Here is a 20133-nt window from a genome sequence, read left to right on the forward strand (position 1 = left end):
TATAATGTTTTCACTTTGCATGGATAATACTGGATCATTAATCACTGAATTGATATATCCATTGGGATTTATGCGTCGTGACACCCCTGTTAAAGACATACACTCACTGAGAGAGTAGTCAGTCAGTATGCAGTACCTCTGCAGTCTGCAGTCCAGTGTTTCTGCTGCCGATTATTAATTTTGTGCACGTGTTTTCACAGTTTAAGAAGGAAATGTGAGCCTAAAACAAGCAGAAGAATTCATAAAATCTTGATAGATGTGATAACATGAATACAGTAAACAAAAATCAGTTTAATTACGAAATGTTTTGATGCTGCATCGTTCACACAGATCAGTCAGAATATTCCCAAAGGGCTTTCCCTGTTGCTCTGACACAGAAAACAGCCATTTACTTAAACCTGTCTTGCCCATTTTCCGACTTTTTTTTTCCAGCTGTTGTTGGAGGAAACGATTAACAACGGAGTCTTCCATGTATCACAAACATTGGCTGATCACTGGAAATCTCCAACCTCTTGCTCTCCCTCCTGTAGCATCTAATAAACATACGTAATGAGCAGCACTTTGTTGACAACCAGAACAGTGACACAGGACAAAAAAAAAAATCATTGACGAGAAAAAGAGTCTGTTGTGTTGCCCGTTATTTTTTTTCCATTATGGGTTAAAGTTATAATTTCATTCACATGTTTTCTTTCATATTTTGTCTCCCACTTCGTCTTCTTGTCTGAGCTTTGATTGCTCTGGAGGTCTATTTTTAAGACAGCAATCTGGGAATGTTTACCATGTATGATTTTCTTTTTCCTGTCTCTTTGTTCTGTGTCAATACGTTTAATCACAGTGGGGCAGTTGCCTGGAGATACAAAACCCACTGCAACAGTTATTGCTCAGGCTGCTGCTTTACACCACTGACTTTTTTTCTCGTACAATAAACCAAGGACAGCTAAGATGTGGTACATACCTGTACTCCAGAGATTGCTAGCAGTCTAACAAAAAAAAAAAAAACCATTAAATGTGCTGATGGGAGTAAAGAAGGAAGCAGTATAAAGATTTAAGTACATAACGTGATAACACCCAAACATGTTTAGTTTCCGACTCCTAACCACTGTTACGTTACATTTAGTACGTAAGTTTGTGTTAAGTATGTAAGTTTATGTTAAGTACGTACATGACGATGCCCAACCTTATTTCTTTTGCTAAACCAAATCTGCGTAACTTTATGTTACGTACATAACGTGATAACACCCAACCATGATTCGTTTTCGACTCCTAACCACTATGTTACATTTAGTACGTAAGTTTGTATTAAGTATGTAAGTTTACGTTAAGTACGTAACATGACGATGTCCAACCTTGTTTCTTTTGCTAAACAAAACCTACGTAACTTTATGTTAAGTACATAACGTGATAACACCCAAACATGTTTCGTTTCCGAATCCTGACCACTGTTACGTTACATTTAGTACGTAAGTTTACGTTAAGTACGTAACATGACGATGCCCAACCTTGTTTCTTTTGCTAAACCAAACCTACGTAACTTCATGTTAAGTACATAACGTGATAACACCCAAACATGTTTCGTTTCCGACTCCTAACCACTGTTACATCACATTTAGTATGTAAGTTTGTATTAAGTATGTAAGTTTACGTTAAGTACGTGACATGACGATGCCCAACCTTGTTTCTTTTGCTAAACCAAACCTACGTAACTTTATGTTAAGTACATAACGTGATAACACCCAAACATGTTTCGTTTCCGACTCCTAACCACTGTTACGTTACATTTAGTACGTCAGTTTGTATTAAGTATGTAAGTCTATGTTAAGTACGTAACATGACGGTGCCCAACCTTATTTCTCTTCCAAAACCTTTTCCAAAAACGTAACTTAACTCTCCTCAACTCAACCTACATAACTTTCCGTTTACATAACTTTATGTTGAGTATGTAATGTGACGACAATCAACCAGAATTCTTTTCCTACAACTACCTACGTAACTTTATGTTTAGTATGTAAGTTTATGTTACGTACATAACGTGACCATGCCAAACCATGTACTTTTCCAAAAACTATTTCCAAAAACGTGACTTTTCTTTCCTAAACCTAATCTACATAACTTTATGTTGAGTACGTAACGTAATGACAACCTACCGTGATTGTTTTCCTGAACCTAACCTACAAACATTAGGCTATGTTTAGAACTTCTTAAGGTGACAATGCTCAACCATGCCTCTGTGTAACTGTGTAAGCATTAATTCGTTAGACATATGAACAGGATATGGTGATTTGATGCAACTCTGCTGATGGATTTTATAAATTCCTTTTGGGCAAAGCATTATGCTGCGATCACATGGAATCAGTAGACAGCAAACTGGATAATTTAGTGGATAAGAAAAAGACGGTAAAATTAGGTGAGGCTGGCAGAGAACACTGGCAGTGGTGAGGGTAGAGGGCAATGCCATTCAAAGTTAAAATATTTTAACCTTTTGTTGTCCTCCTTGATGACATTTACAACCTGATGTTACATAGCTCCTCATGCAAGGAGAACACACAGGTGATCCTGACAATTACTGGACACAAACAGAAACAAAACTATTTTATTTGATATATTTCAATCCATTCTTTGTGAACTATACAGCGTCACTGCCGCAAAATCTCGTCAATCTCGTCATGCATGTCTCGTGTTACTGTCCTGCCATTTCATCAGGCTGTTTGTTTTTTCTTTTCAAGTGCCGTCCAGAAGGTGTTGTCCTTTCTGCCTGATTCCATGTGAAAGCAGCATTATTTGATTAAATCGGCTGAAAATCTTTAAATGCATCACATGGCGTAGGTGCAGGGGAAATTTTGCTCTTAAATTCTACTTAATATAATGTGTTTAGTGACCAGTAGTCTGTTGCCACACCACAGTAGGATGTCTTCTGCCGCAGTAACGTTACACCCTCTGTAAACATACAGTAATGTTTCCATGCAAAGGTTTGCTGTTGTCCAAAGCAATGGCCCAGGACCTTTTTTTTTGTTTTTCTGGGTGGAGGTCAAAGAACTGTCAGAGGGCCAATAAAGGAAGCGCCACGGGACTGAACTGGTCTAAGTTAGCAGGGGAAAAATGAATGTGGAAACTGGAATAGTGTCATGGTGCGATCACGGGCAGAGGAAGGATCAATCACAGCCAAACCACTGAGAGCATCCTCTACGCCCAAAACAAATGGGGTTTGAATCACCGCTATCTGACTGAGTGAACTGGGCTCCAGTCACAGACTCCACTTTCTCCTGGCTACAGCGAACGTCCCCACTGCCAGACTATGGAGCTCACTCCATGAGGTCATAGGAATAACGTCCTATTAGCTTCCCATAATCCCTTCCTAACTACCCTGATATGGACGAAAGGAGAAAAACGCAGCATCCTACTGGAAAACCAAGAGACGCTGAGGGACTGTTGTATTCTAGGGTTATCAGTCTGAACTCAAACCTCTGTCTGACCTGCAGAAATCATTTTGTAGAGGAATAAAAAGTGCAAAGACATGCAGATAACTTCCTCAGTAGCAGCACACAGGTGTGTGGAAAAAGTTGCTGCTTTATCCTGCTGCTTTTTTCTGCCTTCATAACTTTGAATGGTTGTTAATATCAGTGTTGGTCATGTATCAGAGCTGCAGTCATCAGTCAGTCCACAGAAAATGATTTGGCAACTTTTTTCATTATCAAACACTTGCTTAGGTCATTTTTGGCTCTCGACGGTTGGTTGATCTGTCGGTCGGTGCAACACTTTCATCCAGACTGAAATATCTCTGAAGCTTTTGCATGGATTGCCATACAATTGTGTACACACATCCATGGTCCTCACAGGACTTTTGAGATCCTCTTACTTTTTCTCTGGCCATGAGGTACCTCACCATGCGGTTGACTGTTGTGTTTTTGAGTGAAACATCTTGACGCTTATTGGATGGAGTATATAGGGGTGAGTGTCGTTAAAAAAATTACAATACCAGTACCCTTAAAGTGACACTGATATCAGAAGCGTTCTTGATTCAGTACCAATAATGTAAATGAAATAGTGTGCAGTACAGTCATACTTTTAAATGTTTTGGTGGCGTCTCGGCACACACACTGAACTACCACCTCTGTCAGTGCATCGTGCTTGACTTCAGCACACTGCAGGCTGTTTGTGTTGTAGCTACTGCGGGAGTGTGGGCTCTGCGCCAGAGACAGTTGTTATAGTCCCCCTAAACGCTCACACACAGTGACAGGGCTAACTGTTAGCATCACACAGCTAACAGTTACTAGCTTTTCTAACCACGGAGTCGAGCCATTTCGTTGTCAGTGTGAGTTAGGACTGTTCAACGGCTCTGTGTTGGATGTTAGCCACTGCTGCTCTTTTAGCTCGTGCTAAATTTGCAGGCGTTGAACTACCACGAGCACAGTGGCTCCAGAGATGGCTGCAACAGAAAGTTTGCTGATCCAACAAGGACTGAATGCAGGTAAATGTTTGACTGGAGACTAGAGGTGTCAAGGGTTAACCGATAATTAGTTAATTGCAGAGAATATTTTTGATAAGTTACGAATTGTGCTCCCCCTAAGTTGCCCTGGTGATTCAATGGCTAATTTTTGAGCCATACAGCCAGGCCCCCGGGAAGTACACCAGGCTGTAAAGCCAATTTTTGTAGTGGCCAAAGTGGTACTGCAATTCCCAGGGTCTGTCACGTGATGCCATTGGGCCCAAAAAGTCTTTTTCCCATAGACTTGCATTGGGATTTACATTTTGAGCCTTACAAGTTCTGTGAAATGACTCATTCCACTATCAAGATTTAATCCATTAAGTGTGATAACATTTGGAAAGGCTAAAATAGCCAAATTATTTTAACCCCATTCAAACTAGTGGAGCGCGGAAATAAAGCACTTTGAACTTCAGCTTTGCTACTGTTAGCTCTGTTAGCACAGTCAGCAGTGTTAGCGTGGCTAGAGGTGCTAAAATGCAATGCTGAGCACCACAGGACAGTGTTACAAGTGATAATCACTGAATGAGTGGCGCTGCTTTTATGAACTGCTGTTAAACTTATATTATATATATATATATATATATACATATTTATGTTCTGTATTTGTCTTCTTCTGTATTTACCTATATATGTTATGTATTTATGATAAACTGTAATTCATTCATAAATACTAACATCACTTAGTTCAAGCTTCGCTGTTGTACATTATTATGAACTTAATATCTTTCTGAATTTTGACTGTTGGTCACCTCAGGCTGTGTGGGGCATTTTTCACAATTGTTTGACATTCTATAAACCAAGTGATGAATTGCTGTATTAAGAAAATAATCAGCAGATTAACTGATAATGAAAATTAGAATTAGTTGCAGCCCTCCTACTTACTAATTGCTAATATGTAAAATATGAAGATGGACATATAGAATACCTTCATTTAGTAGATAATTTAATTGTTACTTGATATATTTCACTTGGTATATATTTAAAAAAAAAAGTAAAATTAAGTAAATATTTCTAAAGTATTTCATAATTCAATGATGAGCTTCTGTTCACACAGTAGTTGTGCAGTGATTTTATCTCCCTGCACCGCACAGTCGGGACTAACGAGGCGTAATGAAGATGAATGCTCAGACTTTTTCTAACAAAGAGAAATAAATGAATAAAGTCTGAGCTCTTAAAGTGTCTTGACACACACACACACACACACACACACACACACACACACACATACTCCTGTGTTATTTCATGTGGTCAGCTAGTAAACTCAACCTCAAGAGATGCAATTAATCCACTATTAATTCTACATTTTTTAACGTGATGTAACGGTTGTCGGAGTGATTTTGACCTTAATAGCGTCTGGAGTATCGGGCCATGAAAACTCTTTTTAATCAACACTGAATGTTTTTTAAATGGTTCAAGATACTGAGGAGGAGTTTCCACCACTTGCAGTCGCCTCAATATGCTGTGTACTACTGTAATATGTGAGATTATTTTATTCCTTAAAGAAATTATGGACCATTGTCGTGCTGAGCTTTAAAAAGCTTTTCTAATTGAGTTATTTGTATTTTCAGTGTGTTGTGGTTTCACCCACTGAGCAGTGCATCAGCCCTGATGGCTCTCTGTGTTGTGTTGACCCACTAGGTTGAGCTGTTTTCTCCACATTCACTCTGCGGAGCTTATGACCTGAAACAAGCAGCTCTGTGTACAAAACACGACATGACACAGAACAACCTCCTACAACCACAACACATCCTGACCTTTGGCATAAAGTTTCCACTGCACTTTCTACGAACAAAGCTGTGACACTCGATATTTCTGAGGTTTAAATTGTTGTTTTTCACAACAACAAGAGCGTCCTTTTGTATTCTAAAGTTAGACTAAAGGTCCGTCATCCACTACTGACAATCGAGGGATGAACTCTGGAAACAACTTAGGCAATTGGCTTGTTTCCTCTCCTGCTCGGGGCACTTACAACTCCATTACATGCTCACTTACTGCAAATGACATTGTGCCACCCATCTGTGGTTCACTGGAACAGAACTGTGTACACGGGTGGCTAGTCTCAGCTCTGCCCCGCAGCTTTCTGTCACCTCTAATGACCTTCAAAACCCCAACGCTGAAAAATATTTCCATCTTAACAAGTCACTTAACCTCTCAGCTACGTGTCAGATGAAGTGTCTGGCAGCAGTGGTGAGACCACTTCACTGTTTCAGGAATATTTCAAGAAAGTGTCAGATCTGTTGACACTGATCTGCTCTGGGAGTTCTCCTGATGTCTAAAGGTTTGTTTCAAAGTTTAAAGGTCAGAGTGCTGAGATTTCATAAGACGTTTCTACATGATGAAGTCAGGATTTGTGTCTGAAGGTTAATGGTTTATCCAGGTTTAAAAGTGGCAAGTGGACCAGAGCACGTGTTGGATTTTAGTTTGCTTAATTAGAAATAGCTTAAAGGAATACTTTACCCTCTAACTGTATATGTTTTACACACCATGTTTTGTGTTGAATTCGTGAAGAAAACATTGTTTTTCTTGCAGGCCTCAATGGTGAACGAAGAATCCAAAAACTGAGAAAAATCTTGATGAATTGAAGTTACATTTAAAATCAGCAAAACTGTATCAAAACATCTTTTTACAAACTCACACAGCTCCTCCAGTCCAAGTCCCATTTATCCAGTGGGATGCTCAGTTCCTCCCAAACATGTTCCAAGCAACAAATCTCCGGGGCAGAAAAATGAAACCATAGCAAAAGTGCCAAAACTGCAGTTCCTCTAATGACCACTTGAGGCTGGCTCCAACAGTGAGTCAGTCCCCACAGACCTCTGTGTTAAAGTGCCCAACATTACAGCAGAAATAAACATGTTTACAGCCTGGTACAAAAAATGTTTTGGTCTCTAAAGCTAATTTCAACAGTCATGTCAACTTTTTAATTTAATTAATTTTTATGTAACTCGCCCATTTACGTTTTATTAAGGCTTTAAATTACGCATAATTAGGGCATTTCTGCTTTAAGTGACCGGCTGTCTGTGAGGTGTCACCACAGTCTATAGCCCCTTTTACACTGCCAGATTTTCAGTGAATGTTGGGCCTTTTTGCCGGCAAACTGAGAGCGTTTAGACACACAGGGCCGGATTGGCGAGTTGATCCGAGGAGCCCAATTTTCCGCCTCGTAGGGTAGACATATTGGTGGAGCCTTTTTAGTTTAAACAGACCGAGGCGGCCTTCTGCCACGGGAGGGGCTGTTGAAGACTTGTGGGAGGAGCTGTTGATGACGCCGCACGTGCGAGCCACTGGCGGTGGATAAACAGGAAACAGCTGATAGCAGGAATTAGCGAGCAGCTAGTATCAAGAGGGAAACACAAACCTGACAGACACTGTAAAGATGAGCAACTGGGGAGACAAGGAATTGCGCGCCCTCCTTGTCCTCGCAAACGAAGAGGCCATTAACTGTTAGATGACGGGGACGGTGAAGGACGGGCCGACTTACGAGAGAATCAGCGCCTGATAGCCGCGGCTTCCCTCCCACGTCACTGTTTACGTCACACGCTGAGCTACACGTTTTGTTACTTGCTCACGCCCCCCATTGCCCCGAAAAAGGCACATTCTGTATAAACAAAAGTAGGTAGGCGGCATTTTGCTGCACTCCCCGATTTTGTTTTTATACTGCCAATGCTGAAAAAACACTGATTGGGCTTTCCTGCAAATTTGCACAATTCATATCTAAAAAGGGCTCGCTCCTCCACAGCTCCACCCTTTCATCCAAATATGGTCACTTCTGGCTCTAAAAAATACAAGATGGCAGCGGCCAAAATCCTGAACTCAAGCCTTCAAAATGGGAGTCCATCCATCCAACCATCAGGTTAGGTAATGTGGCTACAGGTGGTGCCTTAGCATTTGAAACACTTCCGCATAAACAGTGCAGACGCACTTCTTAACCGTGTCTTAGTCTGTTTATGCAAATGTTCTATAAATAGTAAAGTTATAGATAGATAGATAGATTCTTCATTGATCCCAGGGGAAATTAAAGTACCCAGTAGTGTTTTACACAATACAATTTATACAAACACACAGATACACCTAAGGATAGAAAAAATAGATATAAGTCAAAAAGTATAAATATACGAATGAAAATAAAACTAGTGAAAAATATAGTGAATATAGTAAAAATGCATGTGTTTGCGAAGTACTGATCATCCGACTGGATAAATTAAACGTGGATCATACTGCACGAGTTGTGTTTGAGTTTATAAACACATGGTTTGATAAAGTTTTGCTGTTGTTAAACATGGACCCCTTTGACTTCTATTTATTGAGAATTTTCTCAGTTTTTGGATTCTTCGTTCACCGTGGAGCCGTGTGAGAAAAGCAGAGTTTTCTTCCCATATTCAAAGCAACACAGGGTGAGTAACTGATAAACAAATGATCATTTTACGTGTCCCAAAGTGTTCCTTTAAGATTTGCCCGGATGAGCCCAGATACCGATCGGTGCTGACAGTGTGTTCCTCTACCTCTGATGCTCATAAACACGATTGTCTGTTTAGAAATACACTACCGGCAAGTTTAATGGTCATTTGGAGGTAGAAGTATTCCTTTAAAGAGAGAGAACGCAGAGTTTAACCTCTCAGTCGTAGATTTCTGCCGATTCAGTGTCCACTTTTTTTTCCCTCTCTCCGCAGGGTTTATGTTTGATTTTAGACCTGTGCTCCTGAATTTAAATGAGACATTTGTTGGTCTGTAGCTGTTTCATGTCAGCCATCTGTACTGTAGGATTTCTCTTGAAAACCAAAGTGACCTCTGGGATTACAAGTCCTGCATGTTTCACTGTTTAAAAGATCAATAGTCTCATATTTATGAAACAGAGTTAGTCCTGTTGTGTCAGCAGTGACGCAGCCTCACATTCACACCGAGTCAACTCTGCTCTTCAAACATATCCATATGCATTGTTCTATCAGCAAAAAATCTGTTTTAATACATCCCATATTAACCTATTTCAGATCTCACTGTGAAACCTGATAACAAACATGACTTATCACCTTGACCACATCTTGTTTTGTTTTGTAACCATTCAGGCATTGTGTTACGGCTCTTAATACTGCGGCTCAGATTACTGACTGTTTCTCAGTCCACAAGCTTTACTTTGTTGTTGCATTAGATTTGTTTCAGCTCAGTTTGACACCTTCAAACAACCAGCAACTTGTAATAATAATAATAATAATAATAATAATGATCATACAGTATGCATTTATTATTCATCAGCCAAGTGTAGTACTTTTAAGTCTTTTTAAGAGCATGCAGTATTTTAAAGACCATTTATTTTGATGGAAAACTAAAATAAGCAGGTTTTAATATCTAAATACCACAATGTTTTATAGTTTATATAAATAACCTATAAATATATTCAGATTCCACATCCCCTTTCACTGAAATTGAATTCAACAGTCTGACATTAGGATGTCAGCAAAGTGTAAATGAACAGATGATTCCTACCTTTTTGTAAAGATGTGCGCTGAACCAGTCGCAGGTGTGTCTGTACCTGAGGTGAGAATCTCTCCGAGGGGCTGAACAGTAGCTCAGCAGGCACCTGCTGGAATGAACCAGCCCACTTGTCTCTGCAAAAACTAAAGATTAACACCTCCCTTCAGCATCACATGGTGTCACACACACAGGTGAATGTCTCTGAATGTGTGTCTGTGTAGGTCGACATCAGTGTGTGTGTGTGTGTGTGTGTGTGTGTGTGTTGTGGATGAGGATGCATACATGCAGGTGTTAACAGGGCTTTGGGTCATGGTTGCTGTTTAAGCAGTACACCATTCTGTTATACTGGACAAGATTTAAAATACAAATACTCCAATCCAATACTTATATATACCTAAATAAAAAGAAGCCGCAGTCTAATGAATTTGACACCCATTATTTTTCATAACCATCTTAATCCAAACGCTGGAGATGCTGATTCAAAACCATTAAACTGATAAAGCTCCCGACTAAGAATTTTCCTACATTACAGAGAAATACAAAACCGTACTAATGAACCTTCACTAATATAGGCCTATATTTTATCTCCAAGTGCACGTCACACACTGAGCGAGCCGCCTGTTAATGACGCTGTGGGCTAATGGGCATGTAGCTACTTCCATGTTTCACATGATACGTCATGTTTGTAGTCGACCAATGAAGATGAGTTTACATATCACCTTGGGTTCGTCCTTCACCTTCTCAAAATGATCCCACACTTTGGATTTCCTGCCCGACATGTTATTAACTAGCCTGTGGAATAACCGCAGGTACCAGCCCTGGAAATTAACCTGACTCCTGTCTGACTGCAGAGCGTGGACACTTCCTGTGTCTGTCCTTTCAAAGGAAAGTCACACATGCTCCAGTCATATAGGTTTGGATTTATTTTGACGAGGTGTAGCTCCTGATTGAATTTCACATCTTTCTCCGTCTTTTTTTTCTGCAACTGAGCGACCAATGAAATGTTGCCTACCAATGACCTTTCTGGTCGACTATCATTTGCTCGACTATTGGGGGCAGCCACTTAAATGACTGATTCTTCTATATACAAATGGTGAGTGACAGTAACTGAGAGTTAATGTGACATAAGACAGTGTCATTTTGACGTCGCAGATGATCTTGAGAGCCACCTTGGGTCAAAGGTGAGTCGGCAGATAGTCTGCCACGACGAGTCCTCATGTGTGAACAAGCCTACGAGCAAGTCACCCCCTCGTCTGTGACTGGGACTGGATATCTGGCATGCTAGAAAACTGGAGAAGTCACGACTGACAAAGAGCATCAGCCAATGAGAGGCGGGATACGTCCCACAGAAGAAATGTGAGGAGGACAAGCCGCAGGGTTGCCACTTGCCAGGTCCGCTTATTAGCCGCGACTTTGGGCTTGTTTCTAAAGTGGAGTTGCTTATTTGGGCTTGCTCTCTAAACGTTGCATTCCTCTATATATATCCATCACTTCTTTTGGGCTTGTTTCTATAGCTCTGGTTACTTGTTTCTCTCCCAAGATCTGGCAACACTGACAAGCCGGCAAGCAACAACAACAATGGCGGCGTCCACAGGATCATGGGGAGCGTGTTGTGTTTGGACACAGGCCCTGGAGGCAGATCTGATTCAACACTGGGAAGAATATCCATGCCTTTACCATGTGTCTCCAGGGAGACTGGAGAATGGGCACAATGTTTGTTAATGTGCCAGTTTTATGTCAAACAAAACAATTTGAGGACGTCAGCTTCAAAAGAATTGTGATGTGCATTTTTTTTTTTAAAAAAAAAAACCCAAAACAATCATTGATCATTTAACTGAGCAGATAACTGACAGCTTAATCAATCATGAAACAGCCTCATGTTCACATAATCCGATCAGCTGTGCACAAGGAGGTTTCAGGATTTTAAATTAAAAAAGAAAGAGAGACCAAATTAAAACTGGTTCTTGACATCGGTCAGCACTCTTGAGTTTAGGTATCAGAGAGAACACGTTTTGTAAAGAGGTGGCATTGCTTTTACTTTTTATTTTTAGTGTCAGTCTCTCCAACAAACCCCTTTATATGACAACACATGCAACAACATTAGAATAATTGTTGGTCTATAAGAATTCACAGCCTCAGCTCACACACCTTCATTCACAGCAACAAATTGGTGAACACTCTCCCTCCTTTGTGCCTCTTTTTCAAAGACTTGACCAAAATCCCTTATTCCCAGCCTGAAACTCCTTAGAGAGCTTAAATCACTTAATAACTGCTCTGCAACCAAACTCTGTCCATTGTCCCGAGCAAAAAGCCCAACTCAGGTTTCAAACATTGAAATCGGTCAGCGGGGGCTCAGTGCGGAGGAAAGACTGGCAGGTCTGACATATTGTGATAACAGAGGCCGTCTTTTTTATGTACCCACAAACAGATCTGGGACGATTGAAATGAGAGACTGCTGTCACGTCAACGTGACTTTTCCATCCTGCTGGTGTAAATGTTTATTGTATGAATAGTTGTAGATGACGGAGCTGCTGAGCAGTGTTGTGCAAGGGCGTTCTGTGCCCTTAACTGTATGTGTCATTTGAGCTGGCCTCACTTTGTTACTTCACACTGTACGTACAGTACAGTAAGAGCACGGTGAGGGAAGCAGTACAAACTGGACACAGGTACACATTCACAAATGTGAGAATAGAGCAGAGGTCTGGACACAGGTACACATTCACAAATGTGAGAATAGAGCAGAGGTCACGTTAACCGAATATTTTACATGATTTACTGGAGTTTTGACATCGTCCATTGGCCCATCACTAGGGGTGTAACGGTACACAAAAATCTCGGTTCGGTACGTACCTCTGTACACAAGTCAAAGTTCGTTTTTTTTTCGGTACAGTAATGAAAAAAATAGACAACTATTAAATATCTTTTACTTATTGGTAACCTTATTAAAACATACCACCACAGCAGTTAACTCTTTTTACACAGTTTTTGAATGAAACAAATATATATATAAAATCCTGCTTTTTCACATTGTTTGAATGAAAATAGAAATATTAAAGTGAAAAATAAAATCCTGCTGTTTTTTAACACATTTTTTGAATGACAAATATAAATTTCTGCTTAAACAGTTTTACTCAATTAAAATAAAAAGTATAGTGCAGCTGGTCAGCTTTAAAGCCTGCTCAGATTCAGTTTTACTAGGAACTTACTTAGCTTTCCCACTTTGTTAAAGTGCAGTAAACAAAACATGCTTATATCTAAAGTGCAGCTTAAACAATTTTACTCAACTCCAATGGCGTTGGTTATTTCTTTAGCGCAATGGTCAGGGAAATGCTCTTTCTTTTTAAACGACGACGATATCGTAGTTTGCACCAGATTGCTTTTTCTAGTCGTGCCGGTTAACGTTCAAACTCGGGTGGTGTCGCTTTAGATGCGTTAGCATGTTAGACGTGTTTCCAAGTACATACCCGACCGCTGTTCTGCAGTGTCGGCACACTGCTTTTGTCTTGTCCACTTGTTTATTTCCATCTTCGTATTTTACCCTGAAACCAAAGTGTTCCCAAACGGAGGACTTAAGGTTTGCGGGTGGGTCTTCAGGTTCGTCAGGCTCACTTGCCATGTTGTCAAAATGCGAGAATGCGCTGCACAAAGTGAAAGCGGAGATTTACGGTCAGACTCGGTCCGTCACTCAATTATGTCCGTCGGAGAACTAGATCATTTAAAATATCTAGTTCGGAACAGAATTAAAATAAAACAAAATAAAATAAAACAATATCCTACGCCCAATAATTTGGTACAGGGTTGTGCCGAACCAAAAGTCGCGTACCGAACAGTTCGACACAAATATATGTACCGTTACGGCCCTACCCATCACACATTTCATTTTCAACCAAATATTTAAACATGCTGATGGTGCGAGAGGAAAACCCATGGGACCACCGAGGTCTCTAGGATTCATCCTCAGGGACCATGAATGTGCGAATTTTCATGGCAATCCATACAACAGTTGTGAAGATATTTCTGTCATGGTCGAAGTGATGGACAAACCAAAACTGCCATCCTGAGACACACTGTCAGCATGACTGAACAAAGAGAAACAAGTCTGGTTTACTCTCTGCTGGTGGGACTAAAATGTAAACTCTGGCCTGAAGGAGCAGCAGCAGATAAAAGGCCATGTTGTTACATAAATCAAAAGGGTTTATGGTGGCCCTTTTAGGACATTTCAGACTCAGTTTGCAAGGCTCAGTTCTACACAGGTTTGAGCACTATTCACATTTGGACCGGTTCCAATTTCAGTACCTGTAATTTGGTGCTGGTACCCAACAGGTACTTTACCTTCTCTGTAATAACACAAATGTGTGTCTGCTCATTTAGCAGTCATACTGGGCTGTTATAAAAAAAACCATTTTAGAATGTTGCAGCTGTGTGAACTGGCTGGTCTGATTTTGACTCAAGGTGGCCGATGGTGTCACCTGCAACTCAGCTGGTCAAATGGCCGGCGGCTGGTTTTAGAACGTAAAGCACGTCACTTGTTGATTAGAGACGATACGCCGTCTCATGGTGGTCACTTCCTGTCGACGTTACAGATCAGAAGCACAGAGAGTTGTTGACTAGAGATGATACGCCGTCTCATGGTGGTCACTTCCTGTCGATGTTACAGATCAGAAGCACAGAGAGTTGTTGACTAGAGATGATACACCGTCTCATGGTGGTCACTTCCTGTGAACCAGCAGCTTTTTACAATACTGCAGAAAGGTGCTTTGCAAGAAGTCGTCTGTTTCAACTCGTCTTGTCACCAATCTTTGGTCTGAACTGAGCTTAAGAAGCAACAGTGGAGCTGTGTAGCCATCTTTGGTGTGCTACAACCTCCTGTCTGAGGTTGAACCCGGCTTGCAGAGCTGCTTTAAAACTCTGTGGCTGGCCAAGTACCAACATTTGGCACAGATCAATTTATTGTGAATCAGTACTCAGCAGTACTGACGTAATACAGTTGCTGCCCTTAAAAGTTCGGTACCCAACCCTAGTTCTACACTTTCAGACATGGCTCATTTTTATCATTTCAGTTGACAATGCTGAGAGGTATCCTGTCAGGAACTGCATCATTAAACGTGAAATTTTTCACATGTTTGTAACGCTATATAAGGGGTGAGTGAGTCATTAAGGTTTAACCTCTGAAGACCACAAATGTCCATACCAAGTTTCATGACTGTAATTGTAGAGATCTGACTATGGATCATAATGTTGGACTGAGCATGAACCAGAATCACAGTCTCCTGTCAGTGTAGTTAAACTCATGTTTGAGAGGTTGATGAGATTTTGTGGGTCATTGAGTCATGAATCCTTCCAGAGTTTTGCTGTGACTGCACTAAACACTCACTGGCTCCTGCAGCAGGAAAACAAAGTCATGCAAGCTATTTGACACCTTTGTAAAATCTGCAGACTAAGAGGGCAAGGCATATGAAATGACTCAATGGTTTTATTTTTCTGCTTGGAGCACAGTGGGGGGTCCTCACAGTAAATACCTCTGGGTGTCTAAGAGTATGTCTGTGAAAGAACGCCAGTTTTTATGTTTATGAACCTGACTGCATTTTTTAAAAGTTAACGAATGTGCGTGTGTGTATGTGTGTGTCCGCATGTCTGCTTGTGTCTGTGTGCATGTAAATGCTCCATGTGCACACAGTTGGTGGGTTAACGGGGGTCTCAGCAGAAAGCGGACCCATAACAAATCACCTCATTTCCAGGAAAAAGAAATAATTTGTTCCCAATAAAAATGATCCACAAAAATACATGAACACAATGTTGCTCTGATCAAACGTTCCAACACAAAGCCAAGGCACAAAATTAAAGAGGCCAGAAAGATTTCAGGGTGTGAAATGCAGACACAGGGCACTTTCTGAGCAAAGATTATTCCAGAACTTCAAGGAAAAGGAAGATGGTTCTAAAAACCAAAAGATCAGTCAGGATCAGATGCACCACAGGGAAGGTGAACTGAGGTAACCATCATATTCTGTTTGTATGTACTTTAAGTAAATCTTTATTTTCCTAGTGAAGCACTGCTGCCTTGACAAAATAAATAAATAAATAAAAAATTAACATGCTTAAAGGAGCTATATGTATGAAATCTAAAGTAAATAGTCATAAAATCCTCCTAATATGTCACAGAGACTAAGGAATAATGTTCATATAACATACTGATCTCACCGACAACAATAGTACAGCCAGAATATTCGCATTTAAAAAAAATTTTTACGGTCTGCAAATCATGTTTATGTTTTGAATTTGTGTTTTGGCCTGTTGCGCCACCCACCGCCATCTACCAGTCACGCAGTCAGTAGAGTCTCAGCATCAGTTACAGTAACGACTGAGCTACAGCAGCACGGCAAGCAGCATTAGCAGTGTCCCGGTACATAGCATTAGCAGTCTCCTCAGCTGTATCCCGGCAGCAGCGTTAGCAGCAGAGAAGCCGGACTTGCTCGAACGGTCCACTGGAAAACGGAAGATCAAGGACGCGGTGACGCGGCCCTGCCACAGCAGCCGCCCGTGGGCAAACAAATCAGTCTCCACCGTGCCGCTGGCCAGCAACCTCGAATCTGTAGGGGAGGGGGGGCGGACACGACTCGCGGCAGTATTTTGAATTTGAGTGCAGTAACCATTTTGGCCACATTCTTACATACAGCGCCTTTAAGTTTTGCATGAAAACAGTCTGACCAGAAAGAGGCACAGAGAAAATTCATGCATGCATCCTGACATAACAAGCAGCGCAGTGATGACTTGTACTCTATAATATGATATAAAAATAGGAAGAGCAGAGTCGGGACAGAGGGACAGATGGATGGTGCCTTTTTAGCAAGTTAGAAATCAACTATTCCTTTGCCACTGACAAAACTTTTGACTTTCACCCTGCAAGTGGAGACCTTCCTTAAAAGTTTGGCTCTTTTATTTTTCATCAGTCGTACTGTTTGGTCATTATGCTACATACAAAAACCATATTGTTGGAAAGATGATTTTCTGGCCTGTCAGCTGGTGCAAGTGTTGGCTGTCTGAGTTTCTGTTGGTAGCTCAGGCAGGAGTCCAAAGTGTCTGCTCTCCAGGGATGTTTGGGACAGTGTTGTTTTAAGTTCCTGCCTCGTTACAAATTAACAATAAGTGGAAAAAACAAGACGAAGGCTTCTCCTTATTGAGTAAGACTCACTGTGAAGTCACTCACTGAATGTTTCCTGCATGAACCTTATATCGACCTACACTTCAAACCCTGGACATGTTTGAATGTGCAGAGGTCAACTATGCAACTTCTTTTTATAACCCTCAAGTCGTTGTTATTTACATTCTTTTTTCTTAACTGCTTATCCTGCTAGGGGTCGCAGGGAGGCTGGAGCTTATCTTTGGACTGTGGGAGGAAGCCAGAGTACCCAGAGAAAACCCACGCTGACATGGGGAGAACATGCAAACTCCACACATAAGTTTTTTTGCAAATTGAAACAAATTGAAGCCTACATAATTCTATAGACGACATGTAGCCTGTGGTGGGGTTGGGCCGATGTAAAAAATTTTGAAGCAGTTTGATATTGAGCCAAACATCGGATCGAACCGGCATTCCGAATTTTACCAGGTGTCGTCTTTCTCACGTTGAACATAATGTATTGTGTCCCAACAGCAAACGAGCAGCAGACTGTTGTGTCACATCACATGACACTGGAGCTCTCTGTCCACATTGAATCTATTAAATATGCTCTGACACCTGTTACTTCATGTAAACAAACCATGTAAATATCAGCTGTTTGCTGGAGAGCAAACTGGAGACATCGCCACCTTAAAGGTGAGTCAGTAGCCTACTTTCTGTCTTCCTACTTTGTAATGTAGCCTAGCTTGTTATTAGCGAGTGTCATTTAGCTTACCAGAAATGTTTAGCTACCAGTCAGCCTCCATCTTATTTAGGTTTTTGTAGCAAAAATAAAAAAAGACATGATAGATAATTCCTCATCTTAATGTCATGAATTGGATGTTAATCGTCCTCTGCGGTGCTTTTGAATTGACCTATGGCTAAGCCACGCCCCCCTCCACTCACTCGGACAAACTATCAACATTCAGTGAGCGGCGCTATGGCAGGTGTCACAGTACACGGCATTTCACAGGAGGCGACTGATGATTTTTGGAGACATAACGATCAGATGTCATTGAGAAGTAACCAAAAGGGCCTAAACTACGCATTGGAGGGATATATTCATCATTTTATTGTTGAGAAGGTCGATGAAAAGCTTAAATTACAAGCCAAAATTTACAGGTCACAGTGTACGCTTGTGAACCGCATCTGGTTGCCGTCACCATCAAAGACAACAAGTTAAAGTGCCACTGAAGTTAAGGTTTTTGGCTCAGAATATGAGAAAAGGATAACGGCCTTTTTACCATCTTTACCAAGAGTGTCTCTCCGTTAGTTTGGTGCTACAGTATTTACACTGAATCATTCAGCATAACGTTTGCCAACCTTTGTTATCTCTGCCATTACAGATAAGTTAATGAAGCTAAGCTCCAGAAGTTAACGTTAGCTTAACTAGAGCCCTTTGGACAACAGCTAACAATGATGTACGATCACCAAAGTACAAAACTAGAACAAAATAGGCTAATGAACTCCCAGCAAACAAGGTGACATGATGAACAACGCAGCTAGGAGCTAACGTTAGGCTAACTTTAGCTAACGTTAGCTAGAGATGTTAAAGATAACTTTATATTTCTTTCCAGCAAAGTGACAATATGTTGCCTCAAACACAATGTTGACTTACCTTAGAACAGATGTAGACATCATTGTTAATCTTATTCACGTTGAGTTGATGTTGTCGTCTAACGTTACCACACAGCCCTACAATGATACAGGTGATGTAGCATACTCTGCAGCCCTGCTCAGGATCTGGACCTGTGTTAAATGTGCCTGTTAAACACCTGGTGTTTGTATAGCAGCCATATTGATCCACAAACCAATCATAGCTCTTTAAAAATTGGTGTGATAATGAATTAAATGTACATTATTGCTCCCTGTCAGTAACAACACTGTCTCAGTATATTTTTTGACCTCTCTGCCAGGACCCTCTGCCTCGCTGGCCCCCTGGGAGTCCACTCAGGAAGCTGGTGGTCAATCCGTCCGTGTCCCTATCCCACATTTGTTTCCTGTGTTTGCGTGTGTCTAACTCTTGGCCATCTGTGCAGCGCGTGTGTGTAGGAGTGATGGCATGCATGTAGTGTGTATTCCTCGATCAGGAGGTTTGTGCAGTCAACATGAAATGATTCAGAGTGTGTCTTCTCCTAAAAGGCAGAACATAAGCAAACAAACAGCTTTAAAGTAGGAAGCTTGTCGGCTGTTTAACAGCTGCTGCCGGGTTTCGGTTCACTACAGTTCAGCTGCCTGATAATGGCTCTGAACACTGTACTGTACTTGCTGCCTCTGGTTTCACCTGGTTCATGCCGGACACAGCTTCTCCCCTCGACTCCGGGCCTGTTACGATAACTACCTCTGATGGACGATATGTTGTCTGGGGCTGCAGCTAATGATTATTGTCATTATCAGTTAATCTGCCAATTCAGTTCACAATTAATCGATCCATTCTTTATTCGATAGAATATCAAAGAAATATGAAAAATGCATATCATACTCTCCCAGAGCCCAAAGTGACGTCTTCAGATTATGTCTTCTGTCCAACCAACAGTTTTTATTTAGCGTCATAAATGACAAAGAAAAGCAGCAAATTCTCACATTTTAGAAGCTGAATGCAGCAAGTGTTTGACATTTTGCCTGAAAAAACACTAAAATAATTATAATTTAAATAGTTGACAGTTAATTTCCTTTTGATTAAGTAATCGCACAATTGACTAATCATTGCAGTTCTAACACTGTCCCAGAAATAATTTCAATAAAGGATATTATGGTCACTTTGAGACCATTTTATGTCACTGATGTAATGATAATACAACAGCATAATAATTCGAGTACACCCTTTCAAAGGGAAATGAACTATACATTCTTAAAAAATATTCAGAAATGTAATATAATAATATAATTTTTTTTTGTTTAATTTTACATTTTAAAAAAATAATAAATTAACACCTGCTAATCAATACAAAAAAGTACATAGAAAAATAGGGCTGGTCATTAAATCAAATGTTATATTGATATCATTCTAAGTGTCTTTTCCTGGTTT

General features: G+C 40.7%; 1 protein-coding gene across 2 annotated transcripts in view; it reads right to left on the reverse strand.

Moving 5' to 3' along the window:
* The window catches only part of kcnj16a (potassium inwardly rectifying channel subfamily J member 16a), a 35089-nt gene that overhangs the window by 6659 nt on the left and 8297 nt on the right, over positions 1–20133 (reverse strand). The window contains exon 2 of one of the 2 annotated variants that reach the window (XM_033610942.2): positions 9962–10092. The exons of the other annotated variant lie outside the window; for it this stretch is intronic. The gene's annotated coding sequence lies outside the window, so the exon portion shown is untranslated. The remainder of the gene's footprint in view (positions 1–9961; positions 10093–20133) is intronic. 2 annotated transcript variants of the gene reach the window in all.

The sequence above is a fragment of the Epinephelus lanceolatus genome, chromosome 21, assembly GCF_041903045.1.
Source record: "Epinephelus lanceolatus isolate andai-2023 chromosome 21, ASM4190304v1, whole genome shotgun sequence".
Classification (NCBI taxonomy): Eukaryota; Metazoa; Chordata; class Actinopteri; order Perciformes; family Serranidae; genus Epinephelus; species Epinephelus lanceolatus.